This window comes from Macaca nemestrina, chromosome 1, assembly GCF_043159975.1.
Source record: "Macaca nemestrina isolate mMacNem1 chromosome 1, mMacNem.hap1, whole genome shotgun sequence".
In the NCBI taxonomy this organism is placed as follows: domain Eukaryota; kingdom Metazoa; phylum Chordata; class Mammalia; order Primates; family Cercopithecidae; genus Macaca; species Macaca nemestrina.
In genome coordinates this window covers 112878188-112895128 of record NC_092125.1, presented here as the reverse complement: position 1 = coordinate 112895128, position 16941 = coordinate 112878188, and the positions used below count along the sequence as shown (strand labels likewise).

At 39.9% G+C, this 16941-nt stretch overlaps 1 protein-coding gene across 18 annotated transcripts in view; it reads left to right on the top strand.

Annotated features, from left to right (window-relative positions):
• Window positions 1–16941, top strand: part of LOC105479022 (myomegalin) — a 220063-nt gene that overhangs the window by 14194 nt on the left and 188928 nt on the right. The window lies entirely within an intron of this gene.

Here is a 16941-nt window from a genome sequence, read left to right as displayed (position 1 = left end):
GCTAGTTTTTTGTATTTTTTAGTAGAGACGGGGTTTCACCGGGTTAGCCAGGATGGTCTCAATCTCCTGACCTTGTGATCCGTCCGTCTCGGCCTCCCAAAGTGCTGGGATTACAGGCTCGAGCCACCGCCCCCGGCCTATAGAAGGTTTTAAAGAAGAGTCTGGCAGACATAGATCTTTGTTTTAGAGTCATGAGTGTGGCAACCGTGTGGGAGATGGGCTTACGTGGATTGAGTGAGGAGACGGGATCACTGAGAAACTGTTGCAAGTGGTTCACGGCCAAAGGTAATAAGGACCTGAACACAGGCATTGGTATTGGGAATGGTAAGGAAGAGATCGGTTGGAGAATTTGAGTTAGAATCGATAGGATTTTTTGATCAATTGAGTGTGAGAAATGAGGGAGATGGTGGAAACAAATATTACTCTCCAGTTTATTACTCTAGACAAATAAACTCTCTCTAAACAAATTCCTAGGCCAGAGAGTGAATAGTAATTTCATTAACTGAGATAGATAATGTGGTACGAGAAGCAGATGTCAGGGAAATAAGATAATTAATTTAGTTTGGGATATCCAAAAGGACATGTCTCATAGAACTGTCCCCTGACCTCTAGTTTCTTCTGAATCATAGAGCACAGAAGACATTTAAAAGCATCTTTTTAGTATGCTGTATAATTTTGAACAGAGGTATCTTTCTTCTTTTATTTGACTTAATATTGAAATCTATTTATATCTCTTAAACAAATATCAGTTAATACTGCAAGAAAGTAGATGTTGGCCGTGCATGGTTGCTCATGTCTGTAATCCCAGTACTTTGGAAGGCCGAGGCGGGCAGATCACCTGAGGTCAGAAGTTTGAGACCAGCCTGGCCAACATGGTGAAACCCCGTCTCTACTAAAAATACAAAAAATTAGCCAGGCATGGTGGCGGGCGCCTGTAATCCCAGCTACTCAGGAGGCTGACGCAGAAGAATCACTTGAACCCGGGAGGCGGAGGTTGCAGTGAGCCAAGGTCGCGCCACTGCACTCCAGCCTGGAAACTCCGTCTCAAAAAAAAAAAAAAAAAGAAAGAAAGAAAGAAAGTAGTTGTTTTCTAGATGACAAAATATCAAGTGAGAGATTATTGCAGACTTTTGTTTTGTTTTGGGTTTTTGGCTATGGGTGTATCCATTCCTCCCTTCTTTGGACAATAACCCTACTTTTTTTTTGGGTGGCGAGAATTGCCTTTTTTGCCGTAGTTTATAGTCTTGGTGGGAAGTTTGGTTAAGGTATCCTGAGCTCAGTGATGATCTTGAGACCCACCCGAGGATGATCTGATTTTATGAGCATTGCATCATCAGTGGAGCAACATAAGAGTAGAAAAAAGTGGCCAGAACCAATCGGCCCCTTCTTGCTACCTAGATCCTTATTGCTTCCCCTATTCCTGCCCCTTCTGAGCCTGTTCTTTTGAGTCTTCAACTGTTCCTTTGATTCTGTGGGTCTCCTCTTCCATTAAATCCTATTTTAAAAAATAGTATAGCTGGAGTCTGTTCACAGATCTTTCCAAAAGGTATATGTGAAATATCAGGCACAATACTAGGTGCTAGAATAGAATGAGAAACAAGATTATTGGATAAAGGCTCTACTCTCACAAGCTTAAGTTTAATGAAGTTGTAGTAGGCCTGGTGAGGACATAGACAGAAAACAAATAAATAAATAAATAAATATACAAATAAAGTGATTTCTGATATTAATAAAGTTTATTAAAAAATAAACTTCGTTAGAGAGGAATTGAAGCAGGAGGTGAAAGAACTGCAAAACCCCTAAGGTAGAAATCAGCTTAGTGTGTTTGAGGAACAAAATGACCAGTGAAGCTGGATCATAATAAATAAGAGGAGGGGGCAGAGGTGAACCTGAGCCAGGTCACCTGAGACCTTGTAGGCCGTGGTCAGAAGTGGCTGTTATTCTAAGGACATTGAGAAGCCAGTGAAGGTTAAAACCTGGAACATCATATGATCCGAAAAATATTAAAAAGTCACTTTGCTATTGGAGAGCAGACCTTAGGAGGCCAATAGCTGCTTTGCTGGCTATTGTAGTAAGTAACACCAATATGAGATCATAGTGATTTACATCATGGTGGTAGCAGCAGGGTTGTTAAGAAGAGAAGGCCTGGGCCTTCTAGCAGATAACTTGGTACCCTGCAGATCCTGAAAACAAAACCTACCAAGAAGATAACTGGGGAATAAAGAGAGACAACTTCATGGTTGGAGTCTTTATATTAAGTTTTGTTTGAAGCCTCTGTTTGAGGTTTTTTGCTTCGCCCTAGTGGAGGTTTTCTCCCCACTCATTATGAAGGTGGGAGTTAGACAGTGGGACAAGGAGATAGAGGTCACTCAAATGAAAAGGACCCTGGATAGTATTAAAAATATCTTCACACAGGGTTGCATATGGTGACCAAATGGTGGTAGTGCCCACGGTGGGAAGGGTAGCAGACATGGTGATGGTATTCCCCTAGAACAGGGGTCCCCAGCCCCCAGACCATGGACTGGTACTGGTCCATGGCCTGTTAGGACCCGGGCTGCACAGCAGGAGGTGAGTGGCGGGCCAGCGAGCATTACCCCTGAGCTCCACCTCCTGTCAATCAGCAGACCAGCAGCTGCATTAAATTCTCAGAGGAACGCGAACTCTATTGTGAACTGGGCATATGAGGGATCTAGGTTGCCTCCTCCCTATGAGGATCTAATACCTAATGATCATTCCAAATCCGTCCCCCACCCTGTCCATGGAAAAGTTGTCTTCCTTGAAACTGGTTCCTGGTACCAAAAAGGTTGGGGACCACTGCCCTAGGACCCTTTAACCTCTTGATGAAGTTGCCTATTCTCTTAAATTTATTTGCTGGAGCAGCCTCATAAGTACAGGTGATTAATACTAGGTCTCACAGGAGTTCCAAACAGAATTCTATAACGATTTTATATTATGAAACCTGACATCTCATGGCAGCAACATTATCATTATCACCATAATTACATATATAATTACGTGATTAATACATTTATTGAGTGAATGATAAATGCTAGACCCTCCCTATCTGAAACATTTCATAAGAATAATATTTAATTCTCACTATAATTCTGTGAAAAAGATGTTATCATGATCCCCAGTTTTATAGAGAGGTTAAGTAATTTGACAAGATCACACAGTTATGAAATGGTGAAAGTTGTGTTTAATTGGCAGGTGTTGATTTTCTGTTTCATGTGTATTAGAGTAATTGTTTTTGTGCATCCTGTATGTTTTTAAATTCTTTTCCTAGGTTTGCTTTTTGTTAAAAAGTAAACCAAAACAAAACAAATAAAACAAAAGCCTTTGCTGGAACTTGGACAAAAATGGTCTGGTCTCCAAGTTAGCATACAAAATATGAAAATGTCATCTGTTTAAAAATAATAAACTGATTAAAATTTGACCTTGTGAGAATTTGCTTTCTAATTTATATGGCATACCACCTGAAGGCCAGCACAGATAAATATATGACCTGTTTAAAACGAAAGGAAGTGTACCCGGGCACGATCAAGAATCTATCAAAAAAGCATCAGAGAGCTCCATATTAAGGTTAATAAAAATAGGTGAACTGCACATTTCAAAGGAGAATCTGGGACACTATTCAAATAACAAAGACTTAAAGCAAGCTGGGCTCACTGCCCGGAATAATGGGCACATGCATTTATAGAATGGGGGGATTTTGTCCACTGTATGCATGCTCATTCACACTCACATCTAACCTTACAACACCAGCTCAGAGAAAGTGGATGCAATGAAGGAAATGTTAACATGAGCAGTGACCCTAGTGTACAAACAATATCAAATTTTAGATCCTTTTTGTCTCCATGATAGTCTAATCTATGATCTTTTGGCTATATAAACCTTGACTTTGAAATCTCCAAATAAACATTTCAACAAAAATGTACAGCTGTATTGTAATTTCAGCAAGAAGGGTTTTCATTGTTTGCACATATCTTCAAAAAGAAAAAAAGTGTGCTTGGTAGTAATTAAAAGCACATTCTCGAGTGAGCATGCTTTGGTGGTATCTTCTATAGACTGGGAAAGGTTCTACTTATCGCTCCCAAATTTTCACCATACATCTAGTTTCCTGATGTGCAGCCTTAAAAAACTGTTCTGACTTCTTTGTCTTTCTTTACTGTAGAGAGAATAATAGCTTCTTTGTGAATGGGAGAGCTGGATCTCTAACTCCACACAATGACCTTGGATTGAGGAAAGGTTCAGAAGTCTGTGTGTTAGTTACTATTACTATTGCTGCATAGCAAACCGCCTCAGTGGCTGAAAACTACAAGTATTTAGTACTCACAGTTTTGGAGGGTCAGAAATCTGGGAGCAGCTTAGCTGGGTAGAATTGTCTCAAGTTCTCTCATGAGGTTGCAGTCAAGCACTCAGCTGGGGCTGCTGTCGTCTCAAGACTCGACAGGGACTGAAAGGTCCATTTTTCAGACTCACACACATGGTATTTGGCAGGCTTTAGTTCCTGTCCAAACCGTAAGTCTGCTTATAACACGGTAGCTTAGTTCCCCCAGCACAACTGATGTAAAAGAAAGAGAGCATGCATCCTCAAGATGGAAGCCACTGTTGTTCTTGCTTTTTAAAAAATAATCTAATCTCAGAAGTGACATTCCATCACTGCTGCCCTACTGTATTCATTAGAAATGAGTACTAGACTCAAGGCGAGGAAACTAAGCACAGAAGGGAAGGGGGAGTATAACCAGAGCTGAGGCTGAAGACTATGCCAAGCTATGTAAGCCTTGTTAAACATTTTTGTCTATATCCTCAGAATAATAACAAACTCAGACTCTACTTGCTCAGTCATCCCTTCAAACACCCCTGGAAGACATTGCTGGCAGTGACTGGCCCTGGGGACTTCAGCTGTCTTCTTGCATGCCTTAAAGGCTGAGGTTCACATCTATGGCTCCAGTATCCTACCAAAGGGTAGGTTAAAAAGATGACATGAGTGACTCAAGACTAGAGAAGTGCCTGGCCCTGTGAGGCAGACATATTAGTAGTTTGAGAGGCAAGAAGTCGGGCCCCAGGTTCCCACCATGAGGAACTAGGAATCCATAGAAGGAAAATGCAAATGCCACACACCTGCAGTTGCCTGGCAGGTAGCACACATAAGTGAACCTGCTTAGGTATAAGGGCATAGGGAATAGTGTTGATGACTGTGACTGACTTTCTGGACCATTGACCAAACAAAATACATCAGTGAGGGCAAGTGTTTAGGATAGTACCACCAGCAGGGGGCACCTGCAGATGGTTTTCATTGTCACAAAATTAGGTTTGGTACTTGGGGATGAGCAGCTATTCACAGTGAAGAGGCTCCAATTTGAAATATCCTACACTACTTGAATTCACTACAGGCTGCATGCAGGAAGCAGCCTGGCCACTTTGATTTCCAGAACCACCTGTAGACAGTGTGAAAAAGAAGAACAGAAAAGAACAGAAGTGAGGTGGATTTGGTTTTGGAGGTGAGTGAGCAGGTGCCTCCAAATGAGAGTTGGGGCTCAAGGTTTTCTTAAAAAGATAGACTCTTGAAATATTGCACTGTAGTTACATTAGTGCCAACTTGTGAGGTCACCTGTTCTTTTTTCCCTCTCCCATTATCTCCCCTTTCTACCTCATTCTACCCTCTCCCTGATGCCCTATACATTACAGAAACTTCCCCTTGAGACGTAAGACTGTTTGAAAGGAGGTTGGAAGAGCTGGCCATAGCTCAGAGAGCTGCTTTTACCTTGTGATGTCTTAAAGGTGCCACCTGATGTCTGACCATTCATAACAGAGAGCTGTTGCCAACAAGGTCAGCAGAGCATAGCACTAGAGAGCACCAGAGGAGACGCCTCTAAAGATTTGGCTTTTGGCACATCATCTGGGGATGAATGAGTTGGGCCTGGACTAGGACGGAGCAAGTAAGACACTTCCTGAATCATGAAAATGCATGGTTGGATCCTGTCTTTATTTAAAGTTTTGATATTTTGTTCATTGTGGATTTTTTTGCATTAATTTTTTTTCTAAAATATCGCATTAAAATATTATTTATCTTGATTACTGAGTTTTTGGCACTCTTTACATTTCACACTTCCGGTGAGTACCTTGCTCCTCTTATCCTAGTTCCAGCCCTGAATACCTTAACAGTTGAATCAAAGTTTGAACAAGTTGATCTTGTCCATCAGCACCAGACCCTTCTAGTTTTGATTTTTTTTCCCTCCCTCTATCTCCTAAGAATGTACCGAAGCCAGCAAATAAAGGATGTAATAATTCTCTTCTGTATACCACAAGCTCTGAGCTTAGGCCAGCTTAAGTATTTCTGTATCTCTCTGTCTGTTGTTATTACATCACACGCATAGCCTAAAACCAGGATACTTTTATCTGAGTAAAAGATTATTCTGGTTGAAAGGAATTGCGGTGGTTAATGTTGGATGTGTTTGTTATTTTACCAGCTGATATAATGTTTTGTTTTGGTTTTTGAGACAGGGTCTGGCTCTTTCACTCAGGCTGGAGTTCAGTGGCATGATCTCCACTCACTGCAACCTCTGCCTCCCAGGCTCAAGCCATTTTCCTACCTCAGCCTCCTGAGTAGCTGGGACTACAGATGTGCACCACCACGCCTGGCTAAATTTTTTTTGTATATTTTGTAGAGACGGGTTTCACATGTTGCCCAGGTTGGTCTCAAACTACTGAGCTCAAGCAATCTGCCTGCCTCGCCTCCGATAGTGCTGGGATTGCAGGCATGAGCCACGGCACCCTACCCCTATGGTATTAACTCCTAAAGCCACTTGAATTTTGCAAAGATAAAGGACTGTTGAGTTTTGCTCATCTTTTGTCCAGAATTGCCAGATGTTTGATACTATACTCAACAGCTCAGTATTTTGACATTTTACATGCTAAAATGAAAATGAAAACAAAAGTGAACAGAATGTGAGATTTTTCTCATTAAAATTTCTTCCTCGTGTGAAGCTTTCTGAGGCTGTATCTTGATATTTTTGAACCTTTGCCAGCTGGAAGAAAGGACAAAACAGCTGTTCTAAACTGCCAAGAAATTGGCTGGTGCATAGAAGAGGGAATTTGTCTTTGTTGTGTATTTTGCCTTTGTCCTGGGAGTGATTATTTTGATCAGCACTTTTGATTGTACAGATGTGAGCCAAATATCTAGCAGAGGGTAGCTCCTGATTTTAGTTAAGTAATTCACTGCTGAGACTTCAGATTACGATGTAAAGTGTTCTCGTTAATAGTGATAAAAGCTGACCTGAAAAGGGTGTTATAGTTTTTTACATAATACAGTTATTTAACGATTTTAAATATTCTTAGGAGATACACATTAAATATTTAGGGGTGAAGAATCTACATCTTACTTTCAAATGGTTCATCAAAATAGTATTAATGATTGTGTCTGTGTGCTTGTGGGGGTGTGTGTGTGTGTGTGTAAAGAGAGAAAACAAATGTGGCAAAATGTTAACAATCTATAAAGCAAGTGAAAGATTTACAGGACTTTATTGCGCTAGTTTTACAATGTTTCTATATGTTGAAAAATTTAAATTTTTCAAGCTGGAAAGTTAAAAAAAATCAATGTTACTTTTCACTCATATGTGTGTATGAGCGAAAGCTGTTAAATATGGCTTCAGGGACCAGCTAGTAGATGGCTTGATATAAGAAACAAAGGCAAGGAACATGGCTATATATGGCTGTCTTGTCCTTAGAGGTAATTTTTCCTTTTTTTAAGAGACAGGGTCTTGCTCTCTGTCACCCAGGCTGGAGTGCAGTGGTGTGATTACAGTTCACTGTAGGCTCAATTCTTGGGCTCAAGTGATTCTCCCACCTCAGACCCCAGAGTAGCTGGGACTACTGGTATGCACCACCATGCCTAGATAATTTTTAAATTTTTTTTTTGTAGAGACAAGATCTCACTATGTTGCACAGGCTGGTTGCAAACTCCTGACCTTAAGTGATCCTCCTGCCTCAGCCTCCTGAAGTGTTAAAATTACAGGCGTGGGCCACTGAACGTGGCAGCAATATTTTTTTTTTCTAATTCAGAATCCAGTCCAAGATCTGAACTAGGATCATGCATTCCATTTAGTTATTGTTATCGCTATGAATTTTTAAAGCAGTCTGGATTGATTGACACATGCTCCTTTGACTTGTACTGGAACTACTTGTCCCGTCCTGGAAAATGACTCAGATTTTAGTGATGGTGTGATTGTCATGAATGCCTTGGAAGTTATTTATGAATTTATTCCAGTATTGTTTCTGGTTCCAGAAACGTATTTATTGACCCTAACATCAGTCCCTTCAATTTTCAAGATCTGATATCTATGTTCAAATCAAGGAGAATTATTCATGTAATTCACACAAGTCTTCCCTCACTATTCCAACCCCCTTTCCAGAAATTTACATACCATATTTCTTGCATGATTTCCCCTCTCCCAACGTCAGATACACATAAATAGTGGGTGTTGAAAGGATAAAGGGGATTGTGTGAGTAAATTACCACCAGCTGTCTGAAGGCCTGGTTGTAATTTCTTTCCTTGAGGTTTGAGGTTTTTGTTATAGCTGACAGACAAGGCTAACCACTGAAAGGGATGAATCTGAATAAACACACACACACGCACACACGGTTCACAGTAATTATTTATTGAATGAATGAATGATATAATGCATCAGAAATACTGTGTATATTTTAAGGCACTGTCCCAGTTGTCTATTCCTGCATACACACACACACACACACACACACACACACACACACACATTCCTTAAGACAGATACAAGATGGGGGAAATGTCCACCTTTTCTGCTCCCTAGACCTCCAGCCAGCAAGTGAGGAAATCTACTTATTCAGCTTCCTTGCCAATGCTTTGGTCTCACATGATGAATCAGAAAGATGAGAAATGGAAAATCTGGGTCACTGGTCTAGCCCTAGAGAGCACTTTGGAGCAGAACTGAAATTAAAATTCATGACTTCTATACAGTATTGGAGTTCTGCCTGGTATGCAAACATTAATGAAAAATCACTATGATTTATAGAATGCTTAAAATGCGCTAGACAATGAATTAAACACTTTTCATATATTAGCTCATTTTGTTCTTACAGTGGCCCTATTAGGTAGTTATTATCATTAACCTTGTTTTACAAATGAGGAAACTAAAGCACAGAGTTTAAGTAATGTCCAAAATTGCATGGTTGGAAATTGACAGAGGAGGAGGATTGGAACCCATGTCCCTGACTGTAGAGCCAGTAAACTCTGCTGTAACGCCTGCCAGCAACCTCAGCTGCGCTGCATTGCTCTTTCAGATGAATGGGACCCTAGGCACTCACAGGAGACCCGGGAATATTTTTCCTTCTACCAGTGAAGAATAAAATTATTTTCATCAATACTGTTTTTAAGTTAATTTTTAATTGACAAATAGTAATTGCATATATTTATGGGGTACAATGTTTTGATATATGCATACACTGTGGAATGATGAAAACAAGCTAATTTGTTTTAAATTTTAAACAAAAGCACTGTATTTTGTAATCCCAATGTATGATAAAATTTTATATTGCTAGCATACTTCAGTACTCTACTCAGATGCCACCCTCTTTAGAAAAACTTTTCTGGTGGAATCTAATTACTCACTCCCTCCTTCGTGTTCTGCTTGGTGTGTACCTTTATTGCAGCACTTTACCCGATCTGGTTTGTATTATGGTTTCATGAATGCTTGCCTGGCTTTCCACACTAGATTTTAACACTGGATTTCTACACTAGATTTTAGCAATGCCTAGCATATGCTCTGTGTTTGTTTAATCAAATGAATGAAGGTAACCACATTGTCCTTGAATTTTACCAACTGTGGAAATAAAATTAAGTCCCATCAGCATTAGCTGCCTCTGAACTCCTACCTGTTCACTTAGGAAACGAAGTCCCTTACAAATTCCCCTGTACCCCACAAATATTTCTGCTTTTTCCAAGAACTGTTTTCTCTTCTAAACTGCTCCTGGTCCTGATTTTGGTTGTTCCGAGTCACAGCTGGCACTTTGCCTACAATGTATAGTCTTCAGAGCCACACATCCTCCTCCAAACCTTCCTGCCCCACTCCACTGCAGCTAGTGAAGGGCAAATCCTTTCATTCTTGTATATACAACAGTTTACTTGGACAGCCTTGGTAGCCAGGAACATCCATCCAAGCCACATTTCTGCCTATTAGGTTCCTCTGTTGTGCTAAACAACAATTTGAATTTATAAATTCTATTGAACAGTTTTTCATCAAGTGAAACTCCAGTTTTATTGTACCTGGGAACCTGCTTCTCTTACTGCCTATTATTTAATCTTTCTAAGACTCTGTTTTCTCTTCTATAAAAAGAGGGCTGCCTTGCTGGGATGCTCCCTTGACATGCTTCACTTATCTTTATTGCCCTTATCACCATCTGGCATATTGTAGTTATTTCTTTCCTTATTATCTATCTAAACCGATAGATTATAAGCTCCATGAAAACAGGGTCTTTGCTGGCCTTCTTTAAAACTACTGTGTCTCTAGAATAAAGAGTAGTGCCTGACACATAATGGTTCACAGTAATTATTTATTGAATGAATCAATGAATGAGATAATGCATCAGAAATACTGTGTCCATTTTAAGGCATTGTCTCAGTTGTCTATTCCTGCATAAAAAAAATCTACCCCAAAATTCAGTAGCTTAAAACAACCATTTTATTGTATTTTATGATTTTGTGGGTCAGTAATTTGGACAGGTCTCAGCTGAGCAATTTGTCTTCCCCATGCGGTATTGACTGGATCACTTGGTGGTATTCAGGGGAAGGCTGGGCTGCTCTGGAGATCCGAGGTAACTTCACTTATACTCTATGCCTGATGCCTTTAAGGACGGCTGGATGATGTTCCACAAGTGGCCTCAAGGCTTCTCCTCTCTATAGCTCCAGTAAGGTAGTCGGATTTCTTTCATGGCAGCTCAGTATATCAAGAGGCCTAGTGGAAACTGCAAGGTTTCTTATTGCCCAGGTTCAGAAGTTTATGGCCTAGAACTGCATTCTATTGGTCAAGCAAGTCATGAAGACCAGCTTAGATCCAAGGGAGGAGAATTAGATTCTACCTCTGATTAAGAGAAGTAGCAAAAAATTTGTAGCCATCTTGAATCTACCACATTCCTTTTCCTCTGGCCACAGACATTATTACCACAAGTGAAATAAACTCACACTCTCCTAAAGCCCTTGAAAGTTTCCTGACATTTACTGCATCAGCCTTGAAGTCCACTTTCTCATCATCTAACTCAAATTCAGGTGATGATGAGGCTTTTGGTACTCAGCTCCTTGAGTATAGTCCCCTTGATCTGAAGTCATTGGGGCTTGCACACCCAAGAAACAATGGGAAAGAGATAGGATAACCGTCATGGACACTCCCATTCAAAGAGTCAGAGAACAGAGGCATACAGCTGTCAGTAGTCCACAGCAATTTTGAAATCTAGCTGAGTACATATTACCAGTTCCTTGATTAGGGCCCAGTCCTGCTCCTGGGAATGATTCCCTCTGGCTCTCCATCAGTCCTCTGGGCTCTTGGTTCCATTCTTCAAGTCATTCTTCTTTTTCCCTAAGAAGTAATCCTTATTTTCGGCTGGGTGACTTTCTCAGCCTGCTTCTCTGAGACAGGTTGAGGGTCCAAAGGCATCTTTTCACTCTGTACTCTCTTCATCCTCTTCAGTCAGTCCATGCTGGTATAATTCACTTAAAAATGTTAAGGCGTCTTATATACTAATTGATAACCAACCCTACTAGGCAAAATCCACACCCATATTTCATCCTGAAGCCAGCTTTTTCACCTTGCTTGGACTACCTGTGAGTCTGACGTGGGATAACAGAACCTTAAAATTCTTAGAAACTCTTTTGTCCAGTGGAGAGATACATTGCCCAAGATTGTAGAGGCCTTTTTGTTTCACTGAAAGGATGTATGAGGCACCACCTTAATCGAGGTCTAGCTGTCACATCTTGGATTTTATTTTTGCCCTGAAGCCATTTCTTATTTTGAAAGCTTTTCCTGTCTAGAGAGATTGAGGATGAGAAGCAGTTTGATGTTTGAACCCAGCAAAGTCTACGGCCATACCGCCCTGAATGCACCCGATCTCTTCTGAACCCAGCAAGTCCTGGCTCTTTATAATTCCTCTAAATTCGGCTTAAAAACCAAATGGCTCCTTTTTTAGCCCACCTTTTTTTTTCTTTTTTTTTTTTTTTTTTTTTTAGCAATACCTTATAATAATGTGGCTAAAAGAAACCTCTTTGTACTTTTGAAATTCTGCTGAAAATCTCCTTAGCCAGATCCTCCCATTCACTGGGTGCCTTTTCTACTTTCCCACATTATCAAAGACAATGGTTTTGATAAACTTTCTGCGACTACATAACACAGGTCATTTTTCAGTCACCCCCCCATAGTATTTTCTTCACTGTCCTTCACAGTCTCTCCAGCAGTCTCCTCGGTGTCCTTCCAGTATTCACTAACACATTTCTCGAGGCCTTTCTATCTTCTGTGGCAACCAGGTACCAAAGTCATTGCCATTTGTTTTCAGTTTCTGTTATGGCAGAAGTCCACTTTCAGATACCCAGTTCAGTCCCAGTTATCTATTATTACTTAGTAAACTACTCCAAAACTTAGCACAATAAACAATGTATTGTATCTCATCATTTTGGTAATCAATAATTCTAGCATGGTTCAGCAGGGCAAATTTATTCCATAGTGGTCACAGTTAGGGTTGCTCAGTTGTGTCCAGCTGATGGAAGACTGCTTCACACATAATGCCTGGCACCCTGATGGGAACTGCTGGTCTTTGGGCTCAGCTAGGCCCTTCCCCTTGTCATGTGGTCTCATGGCCTCTGCACATGGTTTCTCTAGCATGGTAGTTTGACTTATCCAGCAGCTTAGGCCTTAGAAGACATGTCCCAAGAGTCTCACATGGAAACTACAAGGCTTCTTACTTACCTAGCCTGGGCAGTAAGACATCTCTTCTACTGTATTCTATTAGTCAAGCAAGTCTCTAAGGGTAGCCCATATTAAAGGGAGGGGAATTAGATTCCACCTCTCAGTGGGAGAAGTAGCAAGTAATTTGTGGTCATCTTTAATCTACTACAGACACTGTATCCTTGATCTCAGAATGATGCCTCTTTGTCTGGAAAGGACATTTGTTTTTTAAACCCAAGGTTAGAGAGACAGACGTGGAGCTGTGATGGATCAAGAAGACATCATGTTCTGACTAACCAAGTGATCACAGGGATCACTGAAGTGACCGATGTTGCAGACATACTGTCCTCCTATCCAAGCGCCCAGCGAATGTTAAGTGTCAAACTCAGGGAAGCAGTACGCAAAATGGTTAGGCAGGCCATTCTGAAACAAAACTGATTGGTTTTAAATCTCTAGTTTGCCATCTATCAGCTTTGTGAATGTAGGCAGTATAATTTACCTCCCTGTGCTCCACATTAGTCATTCGTAAAGTAGACATTAACTAGAGGCCACCTCAAAAGACTGCTGCGAGGATGAAAGGAGTTAGTACACATAAAATTTTTAGAGGAGGATCTGGCAAAAATATATTAGACATAGTTATTTTTATTATTGATGTACAGATTATGCAGTAAACTATATCAACATCAATAGTCTTTTTTACCCAGAAACAAGTTGGAGAGAAGAAAAGGAAAATGAATTTTAAAAACTGAATGAAAGGTAAAAGTATCATTGGAATATTTGGAGCTGACTGTAAAGACGGTGACACCTTCCAATTTTTTGTCCCTAATCATTAATTCAGGTATTCCCTGAAGCACAATCAGTTGACCAAACTAAGAGCAGTGCCCTCAGGAAAGAATAAAATGAATAGTTGAATTTATCAGCATCATTTACCCGGGTTATTTGAGTTCCAAGCCAGAAAACTGAGAGCAGACACACACATAACAATCCTCAGTTGCGAAATGGGAATAAAAAGCAATGTGTTGGGATGGGCCAGATTATGCTCCAGTAATAAATAATCCCCAAATCTCAGTAACTTAATACAATAAAAATGAATTTATTGCCCATTCTACATGTTCAATTAGGGTTAGCAGGAAGGCTCTGACTATCACAGTAACTCCGAGATCTAGGTTGATGAAAGCTTCATCCTAGCATGTATTGATCTTCAAGGATCAATAAAACAGTGGAAACTGAAAAGGGCCAATTATGTACTAGCTCTTAAAAATGTCTGCCTTCTTCCTAGAAGTGACCACATGAGACTTCCTCTCACGTTTCAACCAACGAAACAAGTTACATTTCATTGTTCAAAAGCCATAGCTAAGTTAAAATAGGATGAGGAAGAATAAAGTTACCATGTATCCGCAAGGAGAAAAGCTTAACAAAAAGCCAAAAAGCACTACATATCGTGACTGGTAGATTGCATTATTGTTCCACAAATATTTACTCTCCCCTCCTGCACTCTGTGGGCAGACTGTACTTTTCTGCACCAATGACTTTGGACTTGGCCATATTACTTACTTTGGTGAATGGAAAATGGCAGAAGCGAGAGCGTGCCAGTTCTGATTAGAGACTTTAACAGACATCATGAGTCTCAGCTAACTCTCTTGCACTCCTGCACTCTGCCATGAAAATGACAGACTTAAACCAATCCATACCTAAACTATAGATCCTTGGGGGAGAAATGGATGTATGTTGTATAATACTGAGATTGGGGAGTTCTTTGTTAAGCAGCATTGTTTCAGCAAAAAGATGACTGATACAGTGACTCAGCACAAGGATTTCATGAGACTAGCTACTACAGATATGATTTGCAACAAAGGATATGAAATAAGATCTTACTAGCTGGTATTCTAAGAAATGTAAAGCAAAATGAGATGGTGTTGCATTATTTATACACTAGCTAGATATAGAACTAAAATGTAACTCTCCAATTATTTACAAATTAAATAAGGAAAAAAAAAGGAGAATTTCTAGTGCTTTTGAGGCTAAGATAATAAAATTAGACAGTCTTTTTATCCCAGGAAAATCATCTTTAGTCCATTCCTGCTGCTATAACAAAATAGCTTGGACTGGATAATTTGTAAATAATATAAATTTATTTCTCACAGTTCTGAAGGCTGGGCCAAGATCAAGGTGCTGGCAGATTCAGTGTCTGGAAGAGCCTGCTCTCTGCTCCCAAGATGGCTTCTTGTTGCCACAGATGCTGTGTCCTCACATGGCTGGAGGGACAGAGGACAACAGGGACCAGAGTAATCCCTTCAACCTCTTTTATAAGAGCACTAATCCCATTCATGAGAGTGGAGCGCTCATGCCTTACCACTTCCTAAAAAGCCCCACCTTGTAGTACTATCGCACTCTGTATTAAGTACCAATGTATGAATTTTGAAGGCATACATATATTCAAACCATAGCGTAATTCAAAAAAGTAGAATGATAAAGGCAGAAAGCTCTTCACTAAAGCATTATTTTTAACAGTCTAATATCAGAAATAGCATAACCATGCAATAATAGAATATTTTAAGTAACCTATGGTCCTACCAATATTATCAAATATTGTACAATCATTAGAATAATAACTATGAACTTTCCCTAACAACATGGACAAATATTTACTAAGTGAAAGAAGGAGAATATAAACATATACCTAAGCTGTAATCATAATTATGTAAATATATATTTAATATATAGATAATAACTAAAGGGAATTTGGAGAAATTTAAACACTTGTGCTGTAGCAATGGTTAGATGGGTGAATATTTTTCTTCTGAAATCTAATGCAAAAAATTGTTCTTTTGACAATAAGTATAACTTTTAAAACAACAGGGAAATTTCTCAAGAATATACCCATGTGTGTAAGAAACAGTTGGTGTTTGGATTAAAAGATGTATTTTTTAAAGAGTGGAAAAAAATGCTACACATTTTTAATATTGAAGATCCCTGAGTATTCTGAGTAATCTATATATCTTTCTGTATTTTTCAAATGTTTTTACAATGAATGTTTATAAACTTTTGAAAAAAGTTATTTTAAAAATACATGAGCATATATTCTAGCATCACTTCTGAGACCCCACAGCTCACTTAGTTAGTGCTACCATTTCTTGAATCCAATGCATAGCTGCCTGTAGACAGAGTTCCTCTCCACAACTCGGTAGCCCATAATTTGATTTGAGACAAAGCTAAATATAGCCCCAACTTTGGTATGAAGGATGGAAATCTGACTCTCCCTGCCTTTTTTCCCTCCCATCAGAGGCAACAGGATATTCTTTTCAAGACAGGTGGCCTGTGAGCCTTGTCTAAGATCAAACTGGACCTTGAAATTTTTCCTGGTAACATTCTGAGCTCGGGAGCAGTGTGGTCCTACCAATAAATCAAGTGTTGGAGGAGCCTAGATTAGGGGCCTTTTAGACAGTTCTGCTAACCCTTCAAATGTTTTGTTATCCTCCCCTCCCCACCCCTACTTTGTACTAGTATGTAGGTGAGCCAATTCAAGAGATAACACACAAGATGACAGGTTACCCCAAGACCACAGACTCCCCACAGTCTCACCAATACCCAAGCATGCCAGGTTCTTCCTGAGTTAAATGCCTAGGAGACCTGAAAAAATAAATTCATCCTGGAGAAGTCTTGTGGGTCGTATCTTTAGAAATTCAGGGAACATATCTCTGGGGCCATCCAATGGAGAACACAGCCTGCATCAGAACCTTAGCAGAGACTTCGGGCCTTTATGGGTATCAAATTTATCATCTTTGAAACAAGTACAATGAAATCAACATTGCCACATGTGGGCACTATAAAGCCTTTTGCAAATAAAAAAAAGAAGGTCAGTGATAATGCTAATAATAACAGTGATTATGTCATTTAATAAAACGGTCTTATTTGAGAGCTAAAAAGGAGCTTCAGGGCGGCAAGCACTCTAATTACAGTATGTCTGCCTTG